This window comes from Melozone crissalis, unplaced genomic scaffold, assembly GCF_028551555.1.
Source record: "Melozone crissalis strain CALT ecotype California unplaced genomic scaffold, PUWL_Pcris_2 ptg000004l_1, whole genome shotgun sequence".
Lineage (NCBI taxonomy): Eukaryota > Metazoa > Chordata > Aves > Passeriformes > Passerellidae > Melozone > Melozone crissalis.
In genome coordinates, this window is record NW_026535782.1 from 30,416,601 (window position 1) to 30,443,645 (window position 27,045).

Consider the following 27,045-nt stretch of genomic DNA (forward strand, 5'->3'; position numbering starts at 1 on the left):
GCAGGACTGAAAACCTCTTTCTGTATGAATAAACCTTTGAACTTGAAAGAAACTGAGGGAAGCAACTTTTGCAGCAATTCTTTAATTGCAAACAACCAAGCTCAGAAAATAATAGGCAAAATCTCCCCCAGCTGCTATGACAGCTGGTTTGGGGGGCTTTTGTTTGTTTGTTTGTTTGTTTGTTTGTTTTAAACATAGCAGAACCATTATGTGTGAGCTACCACAGACAGAGTGCAAAAGTGTTGGTATACTCTTCAGGACTATGACTAGATAGCATTTCTGTTCCTTACTGTCTCTACACTAAGGAAGGGCCATTGGGCTTCAGTGATGTTTCTTGTCTTTGCTCAAATACTAAGACAGCATATGATGTGTCATGCCTTGTGAATGTCAGACTCCCACAGACTTCTGGCTGTGTGGCTGTTAGGAACTCAGCATCAAGTCCTCATAATTACTAGCACTGAAATGTGTGGGTTTTTTAACTGACCAGATAAATGATCCTGGAGAAAATAACCCTTGATATCTATTGTACTGGGACAGAGAAAACAGCAACCCTTTTAAATCATATAGAGTAATCCGAACACAGGTGACACTTCTGCATATGCAGTTTAAATTATGGTTGTTCCTCCTTTATGTAGCTCAGTAAAAGCTTTACAATGTAATTTCTGTTGCATTTGCTTTCCTTCTCTCCTCTCATGAGCTAATGTGCCCATACAAGAAAAACTGATATTCTGACTAACAGACCTAAGAACAAATGTGATCAGAAAAACGGAACTGGAAAAAGGCTGTGAATTTTAGAGTCAAATCCCAGCATAAAAGGATGGATGGGGAAAAGCAGAATACAGTGCTGTTGAAGGCACAATAAGTCACCTACGAGATGTGCCTGGGGGCTGCGTGACTTTCTCAGTTACCTGCTGACGATGGCATACGGGCTCCTCTCTTTGCCAACATCTGCTACCTATATTAAGATGTACTTTAGGTAAATTTCACTCTCAGTCAGTGTAATAATAACAGAAACTAACTAAATGGTTGTGAAATATATTACTACTTTCTCAAGTTTTCTTACAACAACTGTAATCCAGCAGGATCATGCACAGTAGTGCATCAAACCTGGGCTACAACCTGTATGTTCGGTACCGTGTAACCAATTAAAGGTTATGGGAAACACAGAAATACTACCCTGTTATGTTTACAATTGTGCAGGTAAAATTGTTTTCCTCCTCTTTGAGATTTTTGCTTGTTATCCTCTTTGAGGGTATAAATGCAGCAGTAATATATGCTGAGGAACAAAGAACTTTAGTCTGTTGTGTTTTTAAAAGCTGAGCTTACATCTGAATCTATTTCCATTTCCCTCTGGAACCTGAGCAACTTTTTATGTTATATTAAACATGAGACAAATAGGGTAGATCTAATTAAAAGTTGAAGAAATGTGCTTCCCTTAATTGAATTTGTTACAGTTACATTTTGCAGACCAATGTTAATCAAAGCTCCAGTTCAGAGTGGATGGATCAAGGGAATTAGGTTAACCCTTGCACGTCCTTACCTGAACACGCGATACAGTCTGCTCTCGCCTAAGCCACAGAAGCCAATTACGCCTCACCGCTGGGTCGCGATTGCCCGGGGCGGCGGCACAGGGGGGCTGCGCACCCAGGCTCGCTATCAGCGCCACCTACGCCTGCCGGGGGTCGCCGCCGCCCCGCCACCTACGGGCGGGAGCCACCGCCGCTCCTCGCCCGGGGCACCCGCTCGCCCGACGGCGGCTGGGCTGGCGGCACAGCGCTTCGTGCCGCCCGGCGGCAGCGCGGGGATGCCAGCCTTGCGCACCGCGCGGGGATACCCTCCTCATCCTCCCCGTCCCCGTCCCCGTCCCCATCCTCGCCCTCGCCCCCGCCCGCCGCCGCCCGGCCCCGCCCGACGGGGCGGACAGGGACCCGCGGCCGCGGGATGGGCGCGGCCGGCGCGGCGGCTCCACCCTCGCTGGGCGCCGGGCGATTGGCGGCGGGAGCGCGTCTCCCCGCCCCGCAGCCAATGAGGGCGGCGGGCCGGGGGTGATGGGCTGCCTCTCGCGGGAGGGATTCCTGGAGACGCTGCAGTGTGGCGGCGCTCCCGGCGCCGCGCAGCCCCCGTGCCGCCTCCGCCGCCCCGCCTGCCTCGCCTTGCCCTGCCCGCCGGCGGCCGCCACCGCCGCCGAAACTTAACGCCCGGCGCGCCGCCAGCCCGCCGAGCGCCGGGGGCTGGGGCAGCCTGCCTGCCCTGCCGGGGGCGGTCCGCCCGCGCCCCGCCGCGCACCGCAGCCTCGCCCCGGGAGCTGCCGCCGTGGGGAGAGGCTGAAGGACGGAGCCGGCTGCGCCCGCCCCGGTTGCCAGGTAAGGCAGCGCTCTGGGGCCGCCCGCAGCCGCGCCCGGGCGGCGTCGCCTCGGGCGGGGGGGGCTGCCCGCTGCGCGGGTGGGGGGAGCGCACACGCTCCGGGGGCGGCTGCAACGCCGCCCGCCTGCCCGCCGGCTCTGCCCGCACTGCCGGGGGGCGGGGACCCGCCCCCGGGGCGCTCCCCGCGGGGGTGGGGGCGTTTACGGGAGGGGCGACACAGACAAAGGGGACGCGCGCGCCCCCCCCGCCGCCCTCCTCGCTCCCCGCCCCCGCGGAGCTCCGCCGTCGCCCCCCGCCCCGGCTGCCGGAGAGGGGAGCCGTCCGCTCCGCATCCCTCCATCCTTCCCCGCCGCTGCCCGGAGCCCGCGCCCAGGCGGCCGCCGGGCCAACTTGTTTCTCCGGGTGTCACCTGGCGCTGCCAGCGCCGTGCCCCCGCCCCGGACAGGGTGGCCTGTCCCGACGGCCGCCCCGGCGGAGGGCGGTGGGGCGCGGCGGTGCGCCCCGCCCCGGCGCTGCGCTCCCCTCCGGACCGTAGGACAACAGCTTATCGTTTACGTATCAATTCACAAAAGCCTTTCCCTCATTACTTAGAAAGGCTGTCAGGCTAATGTGTTTTCTTTCCATGCAATTTCATCTTCTCTGACATTGTTGCCTTCATACCGAGTACCGCTTGCCCTGCTTTGGTTTGGGGACGTTCTGTCCTGGTTCCTAGGTGCACACGGTATGGGAAGGGGATCAGCGCTCTTTTTAAAAGTTAATTTTGCCTATCAAACTCTGCTAGGTACAGTAGTAAGAAAGTGACAAAGAATATTAAGATTTCTTTTGTTTCTAGCCTCCTGAAATAAAGATATCAAACGACTGCTAGCTTCTGGTAGTCAGTATAGTAAATAAATTAAATGTAGTCATTGGAATGAGCCTTTATGGCACTTTCAACAATCTGTAATTCAATCATCTCTGATACAAGCTGCCTTTTGCTATTATTCATCAGACCCAGCTGAGTGATTTCTGTCAGATGGGAAGCGGTAGAGAGAAATCTCTAGGTAGATGTAACTGAAAAGCTTTCCAAGTAGAGTCCTAAATGAGCACAGAAAAGCACTTGGCCACAATCTCAAGACAGATGTTGGCATCCAAATAAATCATTTCTTTTGATTGTCTAGGGGATGTCAAGTTTTATTTTCCTTATTTAATAGCCATTTGCATGTGAAGAAGTAGCTCTGTCTTTATTACCTTGTAAACTCAATGCAAAATGTTGTAGTGCAATAATATTTCACTGTCTCTGCAACAATATTTTCTGTACAAAGGTCAGCAGAGTAGTTTTAGATACGCATACATGTTGTAGATGACAAGTCGACTCCTAATCTGCCGCGCTGATATTGATCTCAGAGCTGCCGTGCAGTGTGCCATCCATGTTGCATGTTAATCTGTTACGCGCTGTTTAAATTGCTTTATTGTCCGGGAGAGTTACTCCATCCTGAGAAAGGGAAGATGGTACTTGCAGACCCAAGGGGAGTTTCCTTCCCTGGTGAGTTGACATCTAGAGTTACAGATGGGCAGTTGTTTTAGGAGTGTCCCTGAAAAAGGGAGGGGGAAGCTTTTGGGTATAAGGACAAGTAGCCGGTGAACTAATTTGCTTTGTGAGGATGTGAAATGACATCTCCTGCCATGCTTAAAAAAACCTGCTCAGGAAAAGCGTAAGGAGATTGCACATGTGTCTAGAATAGTACTTTCTTGTCTGTCTTGCAAACAAATAACCTGATTTTATGTCTTGAGTCAAATATATATCTGTTTTTGTTCCAAGGTTTTTGGATTTTTAAGTTCTATTAGTAGTGTCTGAGAGAAATATAACGTGGTGTGTTACTTGGCTTGTGGTATAGTTGCTCAAAATTTGCATGCACGCAATTCATAAATTGAAATTATATAGCTTAAAAACATAGTGTAGGCAGCTTAAGTGAGAAGAGATAATTTCAAAAAGAACCACAGGGCATAAGATAATGACATACTGTAGGAAATAATCATACTCCTGCACTTGCAAAAGCATGAAATGTTCCAGTGTAGCCATTTCATACAAGCCAAATTTTCCTTCACATTAGGAGCGTCTAAGTGAGCCTTATTAATGTTTGATGTGAAAGATGCTAAATCTATTTTAGGGGTTGATACTGGAATTTAAAGAGGTAGCTCACAGACTAACAGCAGTTCTAATACTTCCTTAAAACAAATGGGAAAAACAATCAGTTGCCACATATGCCATAGGAGCACAAGTGGGATATAGCCTCCTGTGTAATGCTGATGGGCCAGAAACCCTACAGAACCATACAGAACAGTGTTTGATTTAACAATCTGAAATGTTTTCCTACCTCAGTCATAACTTAAATCAGATGTAGGAGATGACCAAGAACATGCTCAGTCTTGGTTAGTGTAGTGAAGGTGTAAGATAAGGGAAGGTTCTGTTTGTCAGAAACCTAGGGGGGAAAAAAAAATCTATATTCTTCCAGCTAGCATAGAGACACCGGAAACATAAAATCAATTTTTATGGTCTTTTGGCAGGGTTGGCTGTAATAAGTAAGAAGAAGGAGCAGCTTAGTGTCTTGGCAGAAGTTTTTAAGCCACTCAGCTGTACAGAACTCAGTTAATTGATGTTTCCTTACATGAAAATGAAGCTCTTATTAGCATATTGTTGTCTTTTCCTGTCCATTCAGCAGTCTGATTACAATTAAAAAATATTTTTATGTAGTTTTTTTTTGCATGCATGTTTAAGCACATAGATAAACTCTTTACTGGGAACTGCTTTCTGAGTAAAGGGTGCACGCAACCTCGTGTTACGTGCTGTGGGAGAGACATTAAAGTTTGTGATACAAATGAAAAGGACAAAAAATATTACTGCATATCTGGAAGAAAAGCATGGAGGAATTATTGTGCATGGATACCATGATCTCCTTCCCTCTGCTGGTGATGCCTATATAAATACGCAGTTTCACAAAGAGAAATACTTCATTGTTTGATTTTACTTTGATTTTCTAGAGAATGTTTGTTTTAGACGTAACTCTGTGTCTAGGAAAAAAACTTAATTAGAAATACAGATAAGGGAGCAAACTATTAATTTGTGTTTACTGCTGACATTTCCTAAAGATACTCGAGGTTAAAATAAAAGCATTTGCCAGACTAAGTAAACAAAGCATTAGTTTAACAAATATTTTCAGGATCTTTACGTACAAATGTCATCTTTGCTAGAGTGGGCTCTTCTCTCTCATACACCCCAATAAAAGTGGGGGTGGTTTTACTGTTACTTCTTTTACAAAATTACTAGAACCAATGCAGAATGCATTAGGAGGAGGACAACTGACAAAGGTTTTTCATGATTTCTTCTGGTGTTAGGCTAAGAGCAGGCTACAGGCGATCTCTTTCAGGATTAGCTGAGTGATTTATGCAGCAGCGTGTGGAAAATTTTTTCTTGTTTAAATGAAAAAAAGAAGTAAAAATATTTGCTAATACTAATTTTTTCTTTGAGTCCTGTAATGACTGAAAGCTGGATGGGAACTGTACTAAGAACGTCTCCTTATGTACTACTTTTGACAAATTCAATCCGTGTATTTTAGAGGCTGGCTTTTCTCTTCTGTTGTTTTCCCCAAGTAGCTAAAGGAGGAGCACATCAATGGCTTATGAGAGAGCTGACCATTTTTCTTAACCTGTTTTCTTATCACTGCCAGTCTGAAAGTATTTCCCTGAAACAGAAGGCACTGAACACTTCTCCCTCTCCATACTAGAGGGAGTGGTGTTGCCATCTTCTAAATCCTCAGAGAATTGCCAACTCAGGATGCCACTTCTCTTTTCTAGATGTCCCTAAATAGGCTCAGAGAAATCTATCAGAGCATGAAATAGATCTGGAACATTTCCTGTGCAGTGTAGTTATCTGATAAGCTTCTAATAGTCATAATACCTTTTTAAATTGAGAAGATTTAACAAATTTTAAAACAGTCATGAGAAATTATCCAAATAATTAATAATCTCTGAATTATTATAGTTATATAAAAATTTCAGGAAAATAAAATTTTGCTGAGGAGTGGCTAAACTTAATTTTGTTCCTTTAAGGATGTTGTCTGTAAGTTTCCTGGACACTATTCAGGATTTATGGGCAAATGTATTGTGGTAGCTTTAATAATGTAGCCATAGCTATAATGACTAGGTAGTACAGTGCCTCAAAGCTGCTCAGTAATGTTTTAAGGAATTGATTTAAGTGCTTAAAAATACAGTTACACGTTCTGTTTTGTTCCTTTATCTTAAGGGTGTTGTTTTACTGCAATCGCGTGGTTGAAAAATCAGCGTAGCAGTTGCAAATGGGAAAGCTGGTAACCATTCCTCAGCTTGGCTCAGAGATATGAGTCTACTCATGCACTCTCATGTCCATGTGTTTAAATAACTATGTAGATAGTGCAGTTAAAAATAATTGGAGTACTTTTGTGCAAACCACTGTGGAAATAAAGTTTCTTTGACAAATAACTTATCTGGTTCAGGGTAACAGTTGTGCTTTTGCTAGAAAATACGTCTGTGTACAGATGAACACTTGATCCAACTCCTATGTGGAAAACTTAATGACCACTATTAGCATGTCAGGGTTTTTATTTTTGTTTGTTTGGATTTTTGTTTGTTTTATTTTTGTTGTTTTTTGTTTGTTGATTTGGTTGGTTTGGATTATTTGTGGTTCGGCTTTTTTTTTGTTGGTTTTTTTTTCTTTTTGTTTCTACTTTCCAAAGCCATGGACAGCATTTTTTTACAAGCATTTATTTCTAGGATAAAGTATTAGAGTCTGGAGGAATTCCTAAAGTATGTGATGATACAAATAGAGATGGGAAGGGTTGTATTTTTAAATTTTTTACAGGATAAAGTGATAAGGAAAACTTAGTGGTATGATGTTTTGATAGAAGACACCATCTGCTGCCAAATATTTGAGGGTTAAAGAATGATAGTGTAATACATCCCAATCAAAAGAGTTTTGAAACTTTATTTTTGAGTTTAAAATGGCTCTTTGTGTTTCTTGTTGATAATGCAAGTTTTGGGTTTTGAATTCAGTAAGGCATTTTATTTAGTTCAGGGTGATGTTCTAGTTGTAAAAATAATACTGTAGAACAGCACTATTGTCCAGGTGAACAGATTTTTTTCTTTTTCATCTCATAAATTGCAGAACAGATAGTGTATGGGGAATTGCCATCTCCATTATTCCAATTCTTTTCATTACCTTTGACAATGATCTGGAATAAAATACAGAATCCATATTCATGAGAGTACTTCTGGGTTTTTTGTGCCAATTTTAATAAAGTTGGAAAAAGTGCTATTATAGACTGATTTCATTTGCTTTCTCATTCTACATCTGAATGTGTTTTAACAAAGTGCACTGTAATACTTTTGGATACTTCCAATAAAAAAAAAAGTGATTTCCCCCTAAAATACTGGTTCTGAGAAGGATTAGGCATTACAGCCAGGTAATGTGATCTGCTCTTATTTCAAAGAGAAAAGAAATTGCTTGCAGGTGTAAACACTGACTGGAGTGTTGAGAGTAGGAGAGGTGCCTAACTCAGAAAGGATGCTGGACTAGAATTAGTTTAGAGAAGGGACTTGAGTTGTCTCAATTGGGATGTGTCTAGTCTGTTTCCTAATGGGACTTCTAAAAGCTTACTGTTCTCTTTGCAATGCTGGGTATGCTGAAAGGCTTCTTGATCCCCACACAGTGAAAATACCAGTATTAAGTTGTGCCCTGATACGCAGAAGTTCACGCAGCAACCTGGCTGGGTACACAGGATACTAGAGCCCAGACCAGAAATGAGGTATCAGTGTTTGGTCCGTCAGGGTAGCAAGTGTATGAGCAGATGACACCTTTCTGAGCAGACTGACACCTTTCTACTTGAAGTCTGTAGATTAGTATTTTCTTTTAACTGGACCAGGTACAAGTTCTAGATTTGATGTTGAAATTGCTGGATTTGTGTTAATCCTTGAGAATGGAGAATGTCCTTTTGACCTAAAAATCACCAACCCGTTGAACTTGCTGCTATTAACTCTTGTTGTGTCTCCTGGATTAAATAGCATTTGCTGTAAAAGATGTGACATGTAGCATAGTGTGAAGAGGTTCTGTCTGAACTTCCCTTAAGCTGCCCTTGTATGTTATAATCCTATTTCATCCATTGTAACTGATGAGACATTTTTGTTTATTTATCTAACTAGTGCTAACTCTTCTTTCCATTTATTTTGCTCCTCTGATGTGTCCTAAAACTATAAACTGTGTTTATTAGTAGGCACTTCACTTAAAAAGAGAATTCCTGTTACTCTCTGAGATTTGGGAGTGCCAGTGCCCTGTGTTTCATTGTTATGGCCAGGATTTGTGTAAATAGGCTTTAGTTTCCAGATGCCCATCAGTGAGATGATACCGGAAGGATGGTCTTCTGTCAAACCCATTCTGGGTTTGGAACTGTCTGTGCAGGTGACAAATCTTGTGGCTGGCATCTGAACCAGGGAATCCTGTCATGATTCTGCTTTGAACCAGGACAAACTTGTCTTGATTAGCATCTTCCATGTTCTCTGTGTGTGCCAGGATTTGGATAGTTAATTGGTGGCATTGGTAAGAAAACGGGTGTCTCTGATGAGAGGGCTGCCTTTTAGAGTGTGCTCCCACTGAACTGCCAAAGGTGTCCTCGAGTAGTCCAGCTGAGGGTGCAAGGCAAGTACGTTTTTTGACTGCAAGTGGAATATTGGTTGAACTGCAGGACTTTTAGATTCTGAAATTAAAGTTTATGTATTTTCTAACAGTCCAAATATTTAATTAAAGATTACACTGTTACACTCTTGCATTTGATAACTGTATCTGGGACATACTAATACTTCCTTATGAAAAGCCTGACGGTGTGTGCCTTTCTTTTGGAGATTTTTGATTTCTTTTTTTTCATATGCTAATAACAAGCAGTTACCTTGCACTTGCTCATCATCTTTGACTTTCCTACTTCATGCTTTGTTAGCTTGCTCGGCTGCTAGTTAGAGCAGAGAAACACCCAGCAATATCCATGTGACCTTGACAGAGGTCACTCACTTTATGATGTGGTATAGCTGTGTAAGGCCTTTGCTGCTCTTATCTTGTATATTTGCTTTATTTATGTAAATCTTGCATAAGAGGATTGATCTGTTTGGGGTTTTTATTAATGTATATTTATTTTTTTTTTTTTTTTTTAGCTTACTGAGAAAATGCTGATAATGAAAAATTGAAGTAAAAATCATGTGGGACAAAACCACCTGAAGTCATGTGCTATAGTTTTTTCTTGCATTTGTCATTTTCAAAATATATGTCTGTTTTTAATAATGACTTGGGCTTACTTTAATATTTGATATGCAAATATTTGCTTTATATATCATACACTGGCTTATAATTGTGATCTGTTTACTCAAAATCAATTACTCTTTATAAATACTGATGAAAGTTGTGTTATAGGTGAGCAAGGCATAAAACTTGCTATAGAAATAGGCATTTTGGGATAATAATAATAATGAATATTTTATCTTTATATCAAGCAGCTAGAGCTCAGATTTTTGAATTGAACACTGCTTATTCATGTACTGTCAATTAGATTCTAAAGCAAAAACCAGCTAAATGTCCATTAAAGGTGATGAACCAGTCTTTTGCAGGCACAGAAGGAACTGTCTGCACTGTTACTTAAGGTTTCAAATGAATCCCGAAAGTCAAAACTTTTTCCTGCCTTTTCAGGTATTTGTGTTGAAATTTGGCTCTTAGAATATCTGTGTGCTTCAGCTACTTTTAAAACAACATATCAATTCAGTGGCGTTTACTGATTTTACAGCAATGCTAAATTATTTACTGGAAGGGGTCAACACCTGCCATTCCCTAGTCTGTGGTGTCATTGTGGCTTCTTCCAGTCAGTTCTATGGCTCTTTCTGTGGTGAAGAAAAGTAATCTTTCTGTGGAGGTAAAAATCCAACCGCTTGGCATAGTTGACAGTGTTGGCTTTAGGCGTTTCAGGTAGGTAAATGTGTAAGTCTGGAAGGATGAGCTCAAGGGTGGGCAAACACAGGTAGATGTAATGAGTACTGAGCCTAGTTGAGATTGTTATAGTCAACAAATTGTTTAAGGTTTTGTCTTCCACTAGGCCAAATATTGGCCTTTTCATGGGTCCTTTTGGGATAAGTGTATTGATCATTCTGGATACTTTAGGAATTATGCTGAGGAAATAATACAAAAATTTATCCTCAAACTGTGAAAAATATTAGCTCAGCCTGTCCTACTTATAGTTATAGTGCTGTTAATATGCTTACAGGTAGTTGCTTCAATCAGTCTTCGAGGTAATTGTATTAAATAAATTCTAGGTACAAAGTTTAAGAGATTGTATACTCAATAGTGTAGAACTATGCTTAGTGTTTACCTTAAGCTGTAGTACTTAAAAAAAAAGAGTAGGGGAATGTGCTGAAACTTTTCCACTCCTAAAGACCATCAGCAAGTTTGTTGATTGTGGTTAGTCAAGTCAAGCTGTTGTCCCATTATTATTGGCTATATGAGTTTTCTGTCCTTATGTGTAGCAAGATTAGGAGGTAAATTAGAAGTGAGGTGTGCGAGTGAAGAGGCTCCGTGTTGTTCCATGATGGTCAAATGTTCTGTCCCTGTTGCTGCAGAGATGAAGATGATCTACACAAACTCTGCCAGGCAGAGTTAGAACTAAACCTTAGCTGGCTGGTATCAGCAAGTTAGTGTGTAAGACTGAGATGTAATAAGCGTGTTCACCATATGGGACAGCACCCTTCTACATAAGGATACAGTCACAGCATGTGCAATTGCTATGAGTTTTAGTAGTAGTAGATAGATGAGAGTTTTTCCCTAGATAAGGCACAGAAAGAGAGCCTCAAATGAACACGTGCTAAAATTTTTCCTGTTACAAAACAGCTGCTTTCAGGCCATGTTGCTTTTTCCATTGGACTTGGTCTAATATTGTTCTTCCAATTCTGGCTCACATAGATCAGGATTCTTGTTGATGTATTTCTAGTGAATCATGGGGTTTTTTTTAGATGAGCAGAATTATGTCCCAGAAATACAGTTCTATTTTTTTTCCCCTTCAAAGCACTTTTATAGTTGAGTTGGAAGACTGCATGCAAAGTCATTTATTGTCGCCATCACTTCAAATAGCTGGCTAAGGCTTTTTCAAACCTGTTTACCTGTTTTTGTAGGCTGCTTGCTTGCCTGGACACATGGGAAAAATCAAAAACAAACATCATAACGTGTGGTGGCCATGTTCCTTCTTTCTCCTTTTTTTCTAATTTTGCTTTGTTATTTTTATGTATGGGTGCTCTGTTAACACATGAATTCCAAATGTGGGCTGTAACCAGCGACAGCTGTTTCATCAAGAGCCGCTTCATGTTTGTGAGGAGCAGTGTTTGCTCTGCAGTCTCTGTAGAACAGGGCCTGACATGCCTTGTAATGTGTTTGTACTGTGCCTTACACAATAGGATCCAGATCTTTGACTGGGGACATAGGCTATTGTGCCAAAAAAAAAAAAAAAAAATCAACCTAGTCCAAATGTTGGGAAAAGTGCCATCTTTTAAGGCCCCCAGAAATCAATAAACTCACTGCTGTAACTATATCAACCCTCTCCTTCAAAGGGATTTTAATTGAATCATGGGAACTTCAGACCTGCAAATGTGAGCACTTGTCTGTTAGGTATTCTGCCAGATGTAAGTATATTTTGCTGGTCATAAAGTACTGTTCATACTAGGGGATTTGGACATCCAGTTTGGAGCTCTATTTAGAAACCATGCTGAGTTATTCTTTAAAAACCTCTTTACCTTCAACCTGGCATAAATGATAATTTTTTTGGTTTTAAATAGAAGAAAGTATCCTGTTTCCCAGTAATCATGATTTGCTATCTTCCAGTTGAAAACTAGATGTAAGCTATTTGACTTGCTACTGAAGAAAGCTATTCTATGTATTATGTCATGCTCACAACTGGGATTTGAATAATTTACAGGTGGGATGGTACAAAGAACCTGGATTTAGCCTTTTGCATCCAGGAGGTAATTTATCTGACATAAAGGAGATAAACTAGTTTCAGCTCCAGTAATACTTAAAAGACTAGCTATTTCATACCAGGAAGCAGTTTCTATGATAAAGGAATTAGCAAAATTCTGCTACAGCAGCTTCCCCAGTACAGGAGCCAATTTATCTGTCCAGAGGTTGATGTAATTATATGAGATTTCTGCTCCCCCTCTCAATGAGAGGCTGATACAGGAGAACACCTAGTACAACTCTGGTATGTGATAACATAAATGGGCAAAACAAATGCACAGTCTAAACCACAGCTGCTCAGATAGCCTGTTTTGAATGCAGACATGAAGATTTCAGGTAAAGATCTTAGGAATAGCTTTTTGTGAAGTGTGCAAGTCTGTACACATCAGACAGTCATTTATATTACGTAGGCGCCAATAAAAGTAATGTCCTCTTGATGTGTTGAAACACAAATCCCATATGACAGATGGGGATCAATGGCAGAGAGGAATTAAGGATAGGATTCATCTCATTTAAGTTTAAATACCTTCAGAAGGTGATTCATTTGACCTACCTTAGGCGTCTGTCTTGGTGTGAGATGGACTGCTGTCTGCAGGTGAGATGAACTACTCTCTGGAGCTATCTGTTCCATTCCAGTGACTCTAAGAAGTCTGGGAGACTAGATGAGACTTTGCCAGCCAATTTATAGATACCTGACGTGAGACACTGGAATTCTAAGTGATATGTCTAAAGGCCTTATGGGGAGCCTGTGGAAGTGCTGGGGAATTGAGCCCAAGTTTTCTGGTTCCAAGTTAATGCAACAAATCACAGTATGTGTTTCTGCAGAATCTTACAGTGCAAAAGAAGCACTAAGAATAAACTTTGTATCTCAGAGTCTTAATAGCAGTGAAAAGTTTACTATCAGCTCCATAGGAAGATGGGTATCTTGTCAGTAAAACTGTAGATAATTGTCCTTTGTATTGGGAGTGACAGTATTTTATTTGCAGTTATGGGCAGTTTGAAGTCAGACTTGTCCAGTCAGTGCTGATGAAAGGGGGCTTCCCTGAGAGAAAATGCCTTATATTACTGTGAATCACAAGTGTTAAGAGATCTGATGTTTCCTGAAACCAGAATATGAAAGCTGAGATGGGGACTGATAGTGGCTCAGCAGGCTTTGGATCTTGCCTGGAGCATGCAGGGAACCAGTGAGGTCTGCACAAGTGGGGGCACACTGGGCAAAGTGTGAGAATTGCCTCTCCTCTGGTTGTCTGGTCAGTAAAGCTCCCAGTGGAGAGAAGAAAAGCAGCAGTTTGGGTGTTGCTTGTGTGTATTTTCCCTCTCTGAACCTGCAGTAATTTTTGCACCTGAATGGGCACAGTGCTTTTAGGGGTTAGCTTGGTTCTTCCTTGCTTGCCTCCCTGCACATACCCAACCCATCCCTTCCTCCTTAACCTAATTCAAGGCTGTAGTTTTAGTGTAGTTTGTAAGTGAGATGAGATCATATTTTGTGAGCTGTAAGGCAAGATCTGTTTAAAAAGCTTTGTGTAGTTTATATATGAAATCTTCTCAAATGATCCTGTCCCAGCTGTGAAGCAGAACATCTTGGTAAAATGTGACCCTCTTTAATTCATGGCAGCACACTTCTTTACATGGGAATATACTGTGATTTTAAAGCTTCAGGATGTAAATATCAAGGGGTTTTTTGTTTCAATCAATTGCTGTGGTAAAAAGAAAGGAATAGAATGTGCTATAATAAGCTAAAAGTAAAGCTGGCAATGTCAGGAGTAAAATAGGATGTATGTTTTAAGCTTATGTAATTTCTGCCTCTAAAAATTGGAAATCGGCCACTGGTTTCATAGTACTGTGTACAGTAAAAATTGTATCTTCATGTTAGATCTAAAGTAAAGCTAAATCAGAATAGCCTAGAAAGAAAAATCCGGTGCTCTGAAAAATTATATTACAGCAAAATGGTTGTCTTGTTCACACAGATCATGAGAATTTCTCATTCTGTTCCAGCCTCCTTTCAGCAGCTAAGCATGATGATTTTCTAGCTAAATGAACCTTTAGAAGCTAGACATAAACTATGTATAAATGCAGAACAGTATGTCTAAAACCTGTCATGCTGTCAGAGTACAACTGTTTTCTCTACAAATATGGAAATTGTCACTTATCTGCATTCTCTCCTTGCCCTGTTTCTCCCCCATATGTTGATATTCACCCATGTGAAAGAGGCCAATTATAGTTTGGCCGTTGTATAAATAATGCAGAAGTTGTCAGTGGCAGAGAAAAATTTATGTTAGAAGACTGAGGGATTGAATAAGGAAATGAAATAAAAGCACCTTTTAATGAGGCCAGTGATCTCTTAGTGTCAAAAAAGGTATTTAACACCCCCCCCGCCTCCCCAACTTTTAGGAATTATAATCCTTAATCTGGGAACTGTTTTTAATAATAAAATCCTGGTTCAATTTTCAGTCAGCATGTTTTGCTCTACAGTATTTTACCTTTTGGCTTTTCTCCCCAGGCTCTCCTGGAAGCAGGCGATGGGTGTTTCCCCTTGGCAGGGACTGGTGCTAAACAGCACCTGAACTGGAGGGGTACCCCAGGACCACATAGGGGCTCGCAGGGAGTGGATGTCTCTTCCCTCAGCTTCGCAGAAAACATTTGGAAAACACAGTGCAATCTGGAGTCAGGCTACCTTGAAAGTAAATTAATTAGGCTCATTAAAGGTGAAGTCACAAACTTCAGAGCAGCTGGGGTTGATTCTCAGTAGCTGCTGCTGGCGTGGGGTTGCTGTGGATTTGGCCAGGCTAAATGGCACATTGTCAGTGCGGCTGTCATGGGCCTACGCTTCTGCACGGTGCTCAGGGCGTGATCCCAGGTGATGTACTGAATTTGCTTCACTTCTTGTCTCCTTCCTCCAGCTGCTGTTACTCTTGAGTCTTATAGAGGCTGCTGTGCCCTTAAATTTAGTTGTATTTAAGCATCCTCTCACATGGTCTCTGTGACCTGGCAGCAGCCTTCAGCAAAACTTGCTGGGCCACAAGGCTGCTGGATCTGCGGTGCCTTGGGCCGAGGCAGCAGCCCCCGAACCATGTGGAAGCCCTTGCCCCCTCATTTCCCGTGGTGATGATTTTAATGTAACTAAAAAGCATAGTTACAGAAGGAGATAAAGAAAAGCCCTCATCTTCTGTGAGTCTTAAAACACCAGTAGTAAGGAGGTAAACAAGTACCTCCTTTCTTTTTTCTTATTTTTTTTTAATGTTGTTTTTTTGAGGAGCTTGCAGTTTTTTGATCAGGAAGCTGCAATTTTCCTCATTAGCTTTTCTCTTTCATGATTGAGCTGTTTGTTTCCAGATGGCTCCTGTGTATGCAGGGACAGGGACACACACTGCCCAATCTGTTCAGCTGCCGGCCGTGCATCAAACAGCCCAAGGTGCTGGGCATGCTGGCTCACTTGGAGCAGTTGGGCAGCCCCTCCTGGAGCAGTAACTCTGCTGCTTTAATTTCCAGATAGGAAGGGTTTGAAGCAACTTCCTTCTGTGGAAAGGAGAGATTTCAAGGTTCAGAAATGGATAGGTTAAGCTGCAGCCTCCTATCACCTTTCTAATGAAATTGAATTTATCAGTGTTTCTAAATGTGTCTGCTGTACCAAAGCACTTTGAACTTTTTTCCTGGTGTTAGTTTTGGTAAGCTATTTCTCTTATCCATTCTGCTATAGCTGAGTTCTTAGTGTAATACCAGGTATGTCGGGTGAAGTATGTAAACTATTATGTTTTTTTCACATTTGACAAAAGTATTCACCAGAGAACAGAGATGGTGTGTGAAAATTCAACGTTAGCACCATATGTTTACAGGTACAATGTCAATCTTGCAATGACCTTAAGCAACACTTGTTTTTATTTTTTTTTGATCACCAAATACAATTCTTTGGTTAATTTTATCTGTGGCTGTTAGGATTTGAATTGACCAAATGGTTTCTGCACATTCCTCTTCCTTAACATGTGCCCTTCTCTTCTGTGCTTTTTAAAACTGTGAGGGGAGAAGGATGGGAAATGTTATTAAAAATAGATACTGCAACAAGCTCTGGGTAGGAGGCAAACACTTGGCCTACTGTAAAGGCTGAAGAGGTGACCTGTACAATCAGAAAGTAACTGTCATTAATACAGTAGACAAGGTGATTAGGTATCACCCTATTGAAACTATGTTTATGACTGATTTAATGAGTTAATCAACTGTTAGAGTCTGGATTTCTGAATGTTTCTGTTGTATTTTCCCACAAACCACAGTGGTGGTTGGGTAAACCCTGAAGTAACCATGGTAAGATGCTCATTCTGTGCAGTGCTATGTGCATGTGAATTGCTGAGCATCTGGAAATCCCTCTGACATTGAAGTGATCTGTACAAGTGAAAGTGTACTCCTAGCTAAAATAAAAACTTCTGAAATGGAAGCATGAGGTACCACTAAAAAATGACTACTACTGTGTATAGATTTAATTTTTCCTGAAAGTTGTCTTGAAACCTTTCATCAGGTTATTTACATAAGAGAAACATAGCATATCTGAACTGAGAATCTCTTCAGACAATGCATTATTGATATGTTGTCGGAGAATAGAATCATAGCATCATTTAGGTTCAGAAAGGTCCTTGAGATCATTGAGTCCAACCATTAAAGGTTGTGAAGGTGTACCAGGGAGATAGGATGAGTTTTATGAGATATTTCAAATAGCTTAGGTAAAGTGTATCATTTTCTGGTAAGATTTGTTTATATTGAGTTGTTTGTTTGTTTGTGTGGGGGGAATTGTTTGGGTTTTTTGTGTATATGTGGTTTCTTTGTTTGGTTGGTTCCTCACTCTCCTCCCAACTCTTCCAAACATTTAAACAGTTACAGTCGCAGGGACTGCTTTAGTCAAAGCAATGCTATTGAACCCTAGGACTTCCTATTAGGGTTAATCAGCAAACGTGAGGTCTTCTGAAACCTCAGTCAGGTTGTTATTGCAGCAAGATTTTGTCTTGAGACTTTTCTATGGTTTAAATTTTCCAAAGTTTCTTTCCAAACTAGCACTTGGAAATAAAAGTTGTTCTTAGTTCTGCTGTATTACAGCAGTGTTTAAAAATAACTCCAAGTGTGTAAGTTCAGACGGCTATCACATCAGTGTCTGCAAAAGGAAGGATAAATCCCACATGGAAAACACGAGTGCATGATCTAAGCAATCCAGAGAAGGCTGGTTTTTTCAGACCCCTTAATGCTGAATGCTAATGAAAAAAAGCTTTTAGAAAAAAATTTCTAAGTAGCCTTATTTTTTGTTCAACAGCCAAAAACCAATCATTGCTCAAATAATTTTTGACACTGAATAAGTATTCATAAGTTCACTTTAGACCTATCAGTCTTTGTCAAAATGAATAGTCATTTTTAATTCTGCATATTATAAAAAAGAATGTAACCCTGTGAATTGTTCTTGTCCATACTTGTGATGAACAGTATTGTACAAACTAGAGTTCATTAAAACTTCCAAATTCCAATTATGCAAGTAATAGGGTCTTAAGATTATCCTCATTGTGGAAGAGAATGTCTTAATGCTTTCTGTTGACATCTTAACGAAAACTGGGTATACTAAAAGTATAAGTAGTTCCTATTTTAGGAATGTCAAGATAGGGTGGTTTTTTTCCTTCTTTTTAAAAAAAATATTTTGCCTTTATGACCTGATTTCATTGTAGCATTCATAGAAATGGACAATTGTTAGGATTGAACTGAGAGAAAGTTTCAAGTTGCAAGAGAATTTTGGGGTGATATAGAAACTTGACACAAGATATTTTTACATGGATAGGTTCCAGTACTGTTTTAGTTCTCAGTAGAATTTATTTTTTAGAAGAAAAAATGTCAGTTATGCTGACAATAGCAGTAGTCACACAATGTTTAAGGAGTTGAAAGGTTGTTTTTTGCACCAAGAAGTAAAGCTGCCCGGGAGTTCCCTTCCCTGGTAAAAGATAGTGACGTATTATTCTGTTCGATTTTAGGTTGTGCTTCATTGCTTTTTAAATAGATCTACTTGGGACATATGCCCAAACTCAAGATATGGTCAATGTGCTACCACAATTATTTCATTGTTGACGAGCTTTCTTTGCCAGAAAAAGACATCCAGACAAATGCTACTGTGACAAACAGCTTGAAACTCACTACAATAGATACTGAAAAATTAATATAGGGAGAATGTAACAGTGTCAATATTACACATACTTAACAGTTGTGCCGGCTTAAGCTGGCAGGTCTGGAAATAGCACTCAGATGCCTTCTCCCTTTCTTTCCCAGTAGAATGGGGAAAGAACTGGAGGGAAGGGCGCAGGAATTTGTAAAATTCAGGGGTTCAGATGAAGGCATTTTGGTAGTATGGAAATAGAAGGAAAGCCAGTAATAATGATAGAACAATTTGAATATTCAGATCACATGATGCACAATGCAATTGCCAAATGTGCCACCTAGTGACCGATGCCCATTCCAAGTATCCAAGCAATAGAGCCAGCTTTCCTCTCAGTTTATATACTGAGCTTGCCATCGTATGGTATGAAATACCTCAGTGGTCAGCTGGGGTCATCTGTCTTGTGTCTTTTCCCAGCTTCTAGTGGCCCCCAGCCTCCTTGCTTTGGGGTGGTGTGAGAAGCAGAAAAGGTCCTTGACTTAGTCCTGCGCTGACACAGCTGGAACATCTATCAACATGTTCACAACATTATTTTCTGAAATTCAAAACACAGCGCTATACCAGCCACTATAAAGAAAATCACAGCCAAAGCAAGGACATAATCTTATGTCCATCTTAAGCATATATGAGAGCCAATGCTTGAGATATATCTCCTAGTTTTTGGGATAAAGGGCAAAATTATTACTGTTTAAGCAGGTCAGGATTTGTAAATGACCAGTTCCACCAGCAGTGCCCAGCTTGAAGCACATTTGGAAATGTCTTGTTTTCAGCAGGTGCTGGGCACGCATGCTGCTAAAATCAGGCTTAATTCATGCTTGGCCCAAAGGCAAATTTTATTCATCTGTGAGAGAAACTATGAGATAGAGGCACTTTGGCCACATGGCTGATATGGCTGTAGAGAACAACTGCCTGATCGAAAGCCTGATCCTGTGTTGTAGGCTTGGCTTCCCAGTCTGGGATCTTCTGGGTCCTGGTCAGATGCCTTCCACATAGCTGTATTGTGTAATGTGATTCTAGGTAAACCACACTTTTCGAGACCAGTCCAGTAGCTTTTAGCATTTTTTGAGAGTAGTGGGTTTCTGTTTATTCCCTATCACAGAACACTGTTGAATAAATGTGAATAACATGTTCACAATACATGCTTTGCACTCAGGGTGGCTATGTCTTCTGTCCTTGAAATTTTGTCTTCTTTCATACTTGAAGTTGATTTGTACTCCAGTTAGTATTTAGTACAGAGTCTCATGTATGATACTTTGATTCTGCAAACCTGAATGAATTTCCATGTTTCCTCAGGAACAAATGAAACACTAAGTGCATGGTGGCATAGAATGTTACTAAGAGATTTCTGTTGAGTACCTTTTAGTGCCCTGCTGTTTATATGATCACTTAATGGGATCCAGAGAGACCAGTCATTAAGCATTTTTTTCTTAAGGTCTTGGAAGCAGCATACCTGCTGGCACATCCAAGCAGATTTCTGAAAAGTGTACAAAATTTCAGCAGAAATCTCTTGCTGATGCTTTACTTCTTAATCTAACTGCATTTATGGTACTGAGAGTCCCACATATGTAAGTAATTATGTTGCTGCTTCAGCTGAGTTGAATGTGCACACACAGCTGTGTGTTGTGTTGCATTGGTGTTGTGCAGCCTGCACACCTCTGCCAATTAGGATGTTTCTAGCCTGGCATGGTTGTGTTTTTCCTGGCCTTGGGCATGTCTTTGCTATTCTTAGGAGCTTGGACGTTGCCTCATATTCTGTCATAGTGTATTTGTGGGATAAAGTTTGGGGATGCTAAATGTCATTTCGCTAGGATACTTCGGCAGTGACCTTGAGGTATTGTCTTGGGCAGCTACACTGAGCATTTGAGCATTATGCATGCAAACAGCCTCTCCAGTTCTTCAGAGTGAAGCCTTTGATTATAAACTTTCTGTGGATGTACAGTCTTGAGGGTGAGTATGAAAATATATGCATGCAAATATGTGTGCAAGTACTGGGTGTTTTATATCCTTAGGGATAGTGTGAACATGTGCTGCTGTTTTCTTCAAGCTACCTATATTAGCTGTCCATCAGTTAAATTAAAATAAAAAAGGCTGGAATGAAGAATAAAAATGCTTTAGAGGTGCTAAATTAATTATTTTGTGCAGACAAGATGTTCTTTTAATAAAATACAATAAAATGACATGTAAGGAAGTAACCACAGAGCTACAAACTGATGATTGTAATGCCAGTGTCTAGCAGGAATAAAACAAATAGGCCTATAAAGAGTTACCCCATCACCTGGTTTGTTTAGGGTTTTTTCCTAACACAGATTTCCAAGCTTTTTGCGTTGGCATGTGCTGAAGTCTTTTTTTGACAACTCTGTGGGTGGAGCTTTGGGATGGAGGATTAGATTTCAAAGGCAAGAATAATGGAAAATTCTGGGCAATAACTATGTAACAAACTCTCATTCTCTACCTGTTCCTGAAAAAAAGATGGGTTCTTATGCTTTTGTTCCTAGTGGCAGCAAGCACATTTCATAAAACATCTCCAAAGATTTAAGTGACAACTTCCATTAATAGTGAAAACTTTAAATTAATAACTCAATTGAAGAAAACAAAAGTCCAATCAAACAGCCAACATTTTTTGAGATTTTTTTTTACCTCCCTCTGACAGTATTCTGGTCCATAAGTGCATAGCAATGGCTACTAAAGGACATTGGTTTTCAGCAATCAAATAGCAAAATATTTAGACAGTTAATGGCTGAAGGGTTTTTGTTTTTTTACCCTTGTGCTCAGGTTACTTAGTCTAGTCTAGTATCCTCAAAGAATCTTCAACACTCTGATTCTGGAAAATTATAATTATTTTGCCATTATGCAAGATAATTTATAATACTTTATTTTGCACAAGAACCCTAATGCCATGTACAAGTTGGGCATCTCAGGTTTTCTAAAAGCTGGAATGGTAGCTCTTCAGTGTTGCAAGATGCTGTAAAGGTATTATTTGCATGGTGCTACCACCTAGCTCCTGTGTTTAGGCAGCCTGAAAGCGTTCTCAAGGACTTGGATTTCAGCAGCTCCAAGCCCTCTTCTGAAAATAAGTGTGCATGTATCATTGCCATAAAGACATCTCTGTCTGCTTTCTTTCCCTCAAGAAGGGAAAACATATTGGTAAATATTCCTCATACAGTGATTGGTTCCTTTAAATCCATCCTCTCTCAGAAGGGGTTCAGAATGAAGATAATTGGCTATTCAGTCTTGTTCTTAGGATTGTTCCTTTTTTTTTTTTCTGGTTTTAAGATCCTGAATAAAATACATAAATGGTCACTGTTTCTTTGGTTACTAATTAAAATGGAAAAAAGGTTTTTGCTTCCTCATCTGACCATGTTTGTGGAGTAAATGTATTGCCTACAGTTGACCACTGCAGATGCTCAAAACCTACCCCTGTATATCCTCAGGAGATAGGTAAATGAATCTTAATGTGTGTGTTCCAAAAGTGCATCTTGAAGCAGTCTTAATGAAGAAATCAAAAGATATTAGTTTAGAAGACTGAGCAAGCAAAACAAGCAACAAAAAAAAAATCTGTTTTGCATGTTTTTTCCTGTAAAGAATAAACCTCACTAGAAGCATCTCTAAGACTTGGCAGTTTCAGCATGTAGATCAAAGGAGAGAGCTGTCAGAATTATTGAAGAATGCCGAAGTAAATTGAAGTGGGATTTAAGATGAACTTGTGGAATTGCAGTGTGAATGAGAAATGGTTGGGTTAAATCTATTTCCTGTTTTCTCTTCAGAAAAAAAAAAAGGCATTATAGTTCTATATTTATTTTAATAAAGCTTGGATGCTTTAGACAATATAAGTCTATCAAATAGTATAAAAAATGGTAAAAATATCATAACTTAGCAGTCAGTAGTTTTGGTGACATGTTTCTTGTTGTGTTGCTCATAATTTGAGATATTTGATATCTGGCTTTGCTGTCTAGTTTTTATGAGCTACTCACATGCTACAGATTTAATGAATCTCTCTAGACCATGCATTAAAAAGAAGTCTTTCTAATGTGTCCACGAACTTGCATGACATGAAAGAAGTACAAAAAGTGTTCAGAACACTCATAATAATGCAAGTTCACAAATTTCTAAAAATAGAATATAGCAATGTTGTATCACTGAGTTTCTGAAATATTGTGTTTAACATGATTTCAACTTCCCACCTCAGTTTCTTACTCTTAAGAATTTGTTCTGAGCAGTTTCTTTCCAAGAAAACTTCACAAAAATGAGTCCACATAGGGAATAGAACTAGTGTAAATATTTTAGGAATTTAGAAATTAATGTCGGTGGTATGTATTTAATCAAAATGAGAGCATTTTCATCTGGTTTTGTGAACTGCTTAAGTGGGACATACAAGTCAGTCTCTCTAAGAACTAGTTGAGAAGATTTGAAGTAATGCATATAAAATAATGATCCTTCTGTAACATCATCTAGCAAGGCAAATGTATTTTCCCACCTTGTATTCTGTGTGTTGCTTCAGGGTAATAAAAGAGTTATTCATATGCTATAGTAGAAAGGAAAACTGAAAATGGTTGTTGGAGACAAACCTGGTGAAACACTGCAAGAGGGAGGGATGAAGTTGTTTAGTAAGTATGCTGTTAGTTTATGGCATTGCTTAGCAGGACGTTGTAGTTTTTTGAGCTGAGTAAAAAGTGGTATCATACATAAACAGATAAAAAGTGGTATCATACATAAACAGATAAAGGTCCCACAAGCCTGAGGAGCAGAAGTTCAAAGTGTGGAAATTCTGCAGTGGCACCTGAACCAGCACTGGTGCTTCTCACAGCTATAGGAATGTGCAGGCCTGGAGAACAGGATACAGTGGGTGTGTCATGGTGAGTGAGGAGGTCTGCACATGATGTGGCAACCAGGAGCACATCTTTGCCTGAGGGTACCTCTCAGCAGGGGTGTAAAAGCTGTAATGCTGCAAGACTTATTATGCAGAAATGTAGGTGGAGTGAAGAAGTCAGTACTGAAACAAGGGGTTTTTCAGCATTAGTACCTAGATAGATTTAAAAAATCCTCATACAGCCTTAAATGTTGGGTTTTGCGGCCTGACATATTTGTAAGGTGATTTGGAATTTGACATCTACTGGTTTTGTCTTTGGGAAGAACAACTTCAACTGACTTATCCAAACAGCATTTGTAGTCTCTCTGGGGCTTAGATGGATATTTTAAACAATTTTAAAATATGTATTCTTGTATAAAAAATGTCGATATATACCTACATTCATTACATTGTTTTTTTAATTATAATTATTGATCTATTGGTCATTATTGATGTATTCCTCCTTGCTTCTAGAAGTTGGTGTGTAGGACCACATGTTGAGCATGGAGAAAGTCCAACTGATTTTTCATTAATTCCTCAGCAACTTTAAGGATATTTATCATAGTATTCAAGAAACATAAATTAGACCTCAAATATGGCAGAAAACTTTTTACAGATTACTTTTAATGTTTATGTGTTTGTTTTGTTTTGTTTTAATTTAAGAACTAGAAACTCAATTACATTGTGAAAAGTCATGTACATAGTCATGATTCATGGAGTTTTAAGTCTTTCGGGGGAAAAAGACCCCAACTAAATATTACAATTGCTGTGCTGTAGTTTGAATGTGTAGCATACGTAGAATAGTACCATTTATAAGTGGAAGAATAGAGTTATAACTGGTGTTTTTGCTAACCTAAAATATAAGTGCAAGGAATAAAACCAAAGTGATTTTCAGACTAGCCAGCTGCTCTTTCTGCCGGTTACTCCAGTGGCATACAACTCGGGGCTATATGACTGAAATATGTCACATGAGGGTTTCAGCTGCAGCAAGTTCAATTAATAGGTGTCACTGGGTTGGTGTTTGCTCCCACAACTGCATATAAATCTGTTTGTGATTCTAATGCTCAGTAATGACTTCATGGTTTTGTCACTGCCACCTACACTCTGGCAAACTGCAAGAAGTGTTGCATCTGGGCACATAAAAGAGAGTGCTACCTGATTTGTTTTTCTTGATGTGATAGGGTCTAATTGAACAGCAACTCCTAGCACTGATTTATATAGTAATTGCTCTTTCAAGTGAAAGTGCTATCCAGTTGTTCTGGTAGGTTTGTGTATAAAACTGAGATTGGGCTCTAGATACTTAGCATTTTGAATTTGGAAATCGTTGCTGCGAATTGTCAGTGAGTGAAAGTTGAAGTAGCTATTTTAGTAGGAAAGTTATTTTAATATGAATAAGCTCATCAATTAGTATACTATTAGTAATAATTTGGAAGTATTTCTAAAAAATGTGTCCAGCAAGACTGAATTGGCTTACTTTGCTCTGTGAACTCAATGCTAAAGCAGCAAACCATGCCCAGAGTGTGGAAGCTATTAAAATAGGTAACAGCCACCAAAATAGGTTATAGCCACTCTGTCTTAATTTTCATATGTTGATTGGCATGGCATGGCAGGATCTGATGGCACCTTCGCAAAGCAGCGAGCCCTGGGTATGGGAGCTGCACATCCCATTTTTCCTCCCTGCAGCTGCTCAGACAGTGTGTAGAGGGAGCCTGTCCATGTTCTTCAGGTGATGGTATCAGCCTGGGGGCAGATGCCATTAATGGAGATGAGAAGTTGTAGGGAAGAGGTGAAATGCCTGGTCAAAGGTGTTACAACTTGGAGAGAGCAAATGTGAGTCAGGGAAATAGGAAGGAAGAGTGATCTGGGGGCAGGTGATGGAGAGGAAGGGATTGAGGCCCTCCCTGTTTCATTTACTACAGACTTTCCTATTACTGCAGTAAATGAAGCTGGAATTCTACTGGCAGTCTTCTTCACTACATAACTTAAATTAATCCCCAGAGCATTCTGTGCACTAAATGATGCAGGATCCTGTGGAGAAAAATAGTGGAGCTTTAAAGACTGTATTGCACTAGGGGGTCAGGTTAGCTTTGTACCAGCAGTCTTACTTCTGGCTTCTCTTAACTTCAGAGTACTTATCTTAGCAACCATAGCATTATTTTAATCTAAGTTTGAGGGTGGGGGGGAGGAAGGATTAGGGTCCAAGAGGGTTGTGATAGATATAGACAAATTACATGCAAAATTGTAGAGCATGCAGAAAACATTCAACTGGATGCATTCCCATGGAAGTACAACTTTTCCTGACCTCATTGTGTCATTGATTTGAGGTAACAGTTTTCCTACTGCTTAATCATTTTTATTTTCAAAATACTATGAAAAGATGTACAGACAGAAATCTAGGAAGGGGTTTTCTTGAAGGAGGACTTGTAGAAGGTAGATACCTGCGAAATAGCTGATAGAGTTGCCAGGAAAATTATTTACAAATCCTAGCACATCTCTTCAACAGTCTTATCTTTCTTATGTAAACAGTCATTGCTTCCATGTGTGCTGACCCACCTAGCAGACTCAAAGCGAGGGCTCTTTGTGAATTATTTAATAGTTGGATTACAAATATTAGTCATAATGAGGACTGAAGCATTTTCTTAAAACACTTTTTGAATCTATAGCTTTGTTTGCAGGTCTCTTAATACAGCCTGGGACTGTAACTAATAGATGTGCGTGAAGAAAAACATTTCACTCTGCAGCCTTTTCCGCCCACATCTTCAGGGTTGCCAGAAATCCTATCTGTCAGCTGAAATGATGTTAAAGTTCTGCACAGCTCTAATCCAAATTTGACAGAGAATAGGATTAGCAGAAGCTGTTCAAATGTGATAAAATAAATGAATAAAAATGAGTTGAAGAGGAAAGCATGATATTAGTGGAACATGACCCAATTATATATGTAAAAAATACACTCAACAAAATAGGTCAGAAGTATTGACTAGACGCATTTACATACTGTTTTGAATGTGGAGTCTCTGCGTAGCCATAATAGTATTATATAAGAATTTGATACCTATGTATATTTATCTATTATTAACTCCCAAAAATGTATGTAATTGAAGTGAGACACTGGAATCTGACTATTTTCTAGAACATGAAACTACATAAGCTGGGATCTCAGGCTCCTGCATCGATGCAGACTTCATATTGCTTCTTTTTTATCTTTTACAACTCTTGACAATAAAAAATGAATAGGTAATTTATATAAATTGAGAAAATGAATTTATTAATAGCAAACTAGCTAAAGTACAACCAAAAGAAGAATAAAGTTAATTATTTCAATAATAAATTCCCCCAAAAGCAAGCTTCAATAGTAATTCCAGATTAATAACACAAAGTAGGCAGAGCTTCCTAAACAATAATGTAACTCTTTACTCTCAGATTTTATTGTGCATATTTTTTATACTGAGAAAATGTTAATTTAGTTTGCTAAATTAAAGAGGCAATATGCACATCTTAAAATTTGAAGCCGTTATCTAGTTCTGGAAATATTAGGAAATACTACAGTTGGCTCTTCTCTTTCTCTAATGATAATAAAATAAATACTGGTCTAAAAAGAAATGATGTTCTGATCAAATGTAT

General features: G+C 40.0%; 1 protein-coding gene across 3 annotated transcripts in view; it reads left to right on the forward strand.

Moving 5' to 3' along the window:
- The first annotated feature begins 2,248 nt into the window (after positions 1-2,248).
- Positions 2,249-27,045, forward strand: part of SYT1 (synaptotagmin 1) — a 333,762-nt gene continuing 308,965 nt past the window's right edge. For 2 of the 3 annotated variants that reach the window (XM_054271852.1, XM_054271860.1), the window contains exon 1: positions 2,250-2,363. The gene's annotated coding sequence lies outside the window, so the exon portion shown is untranslated. Of the gene's footprint in view, positions 2,364-27,045 lie in introns of all 3 variants that reach the window. The other variant, XM_054271868.1, reaches the window with a different exon arrangement.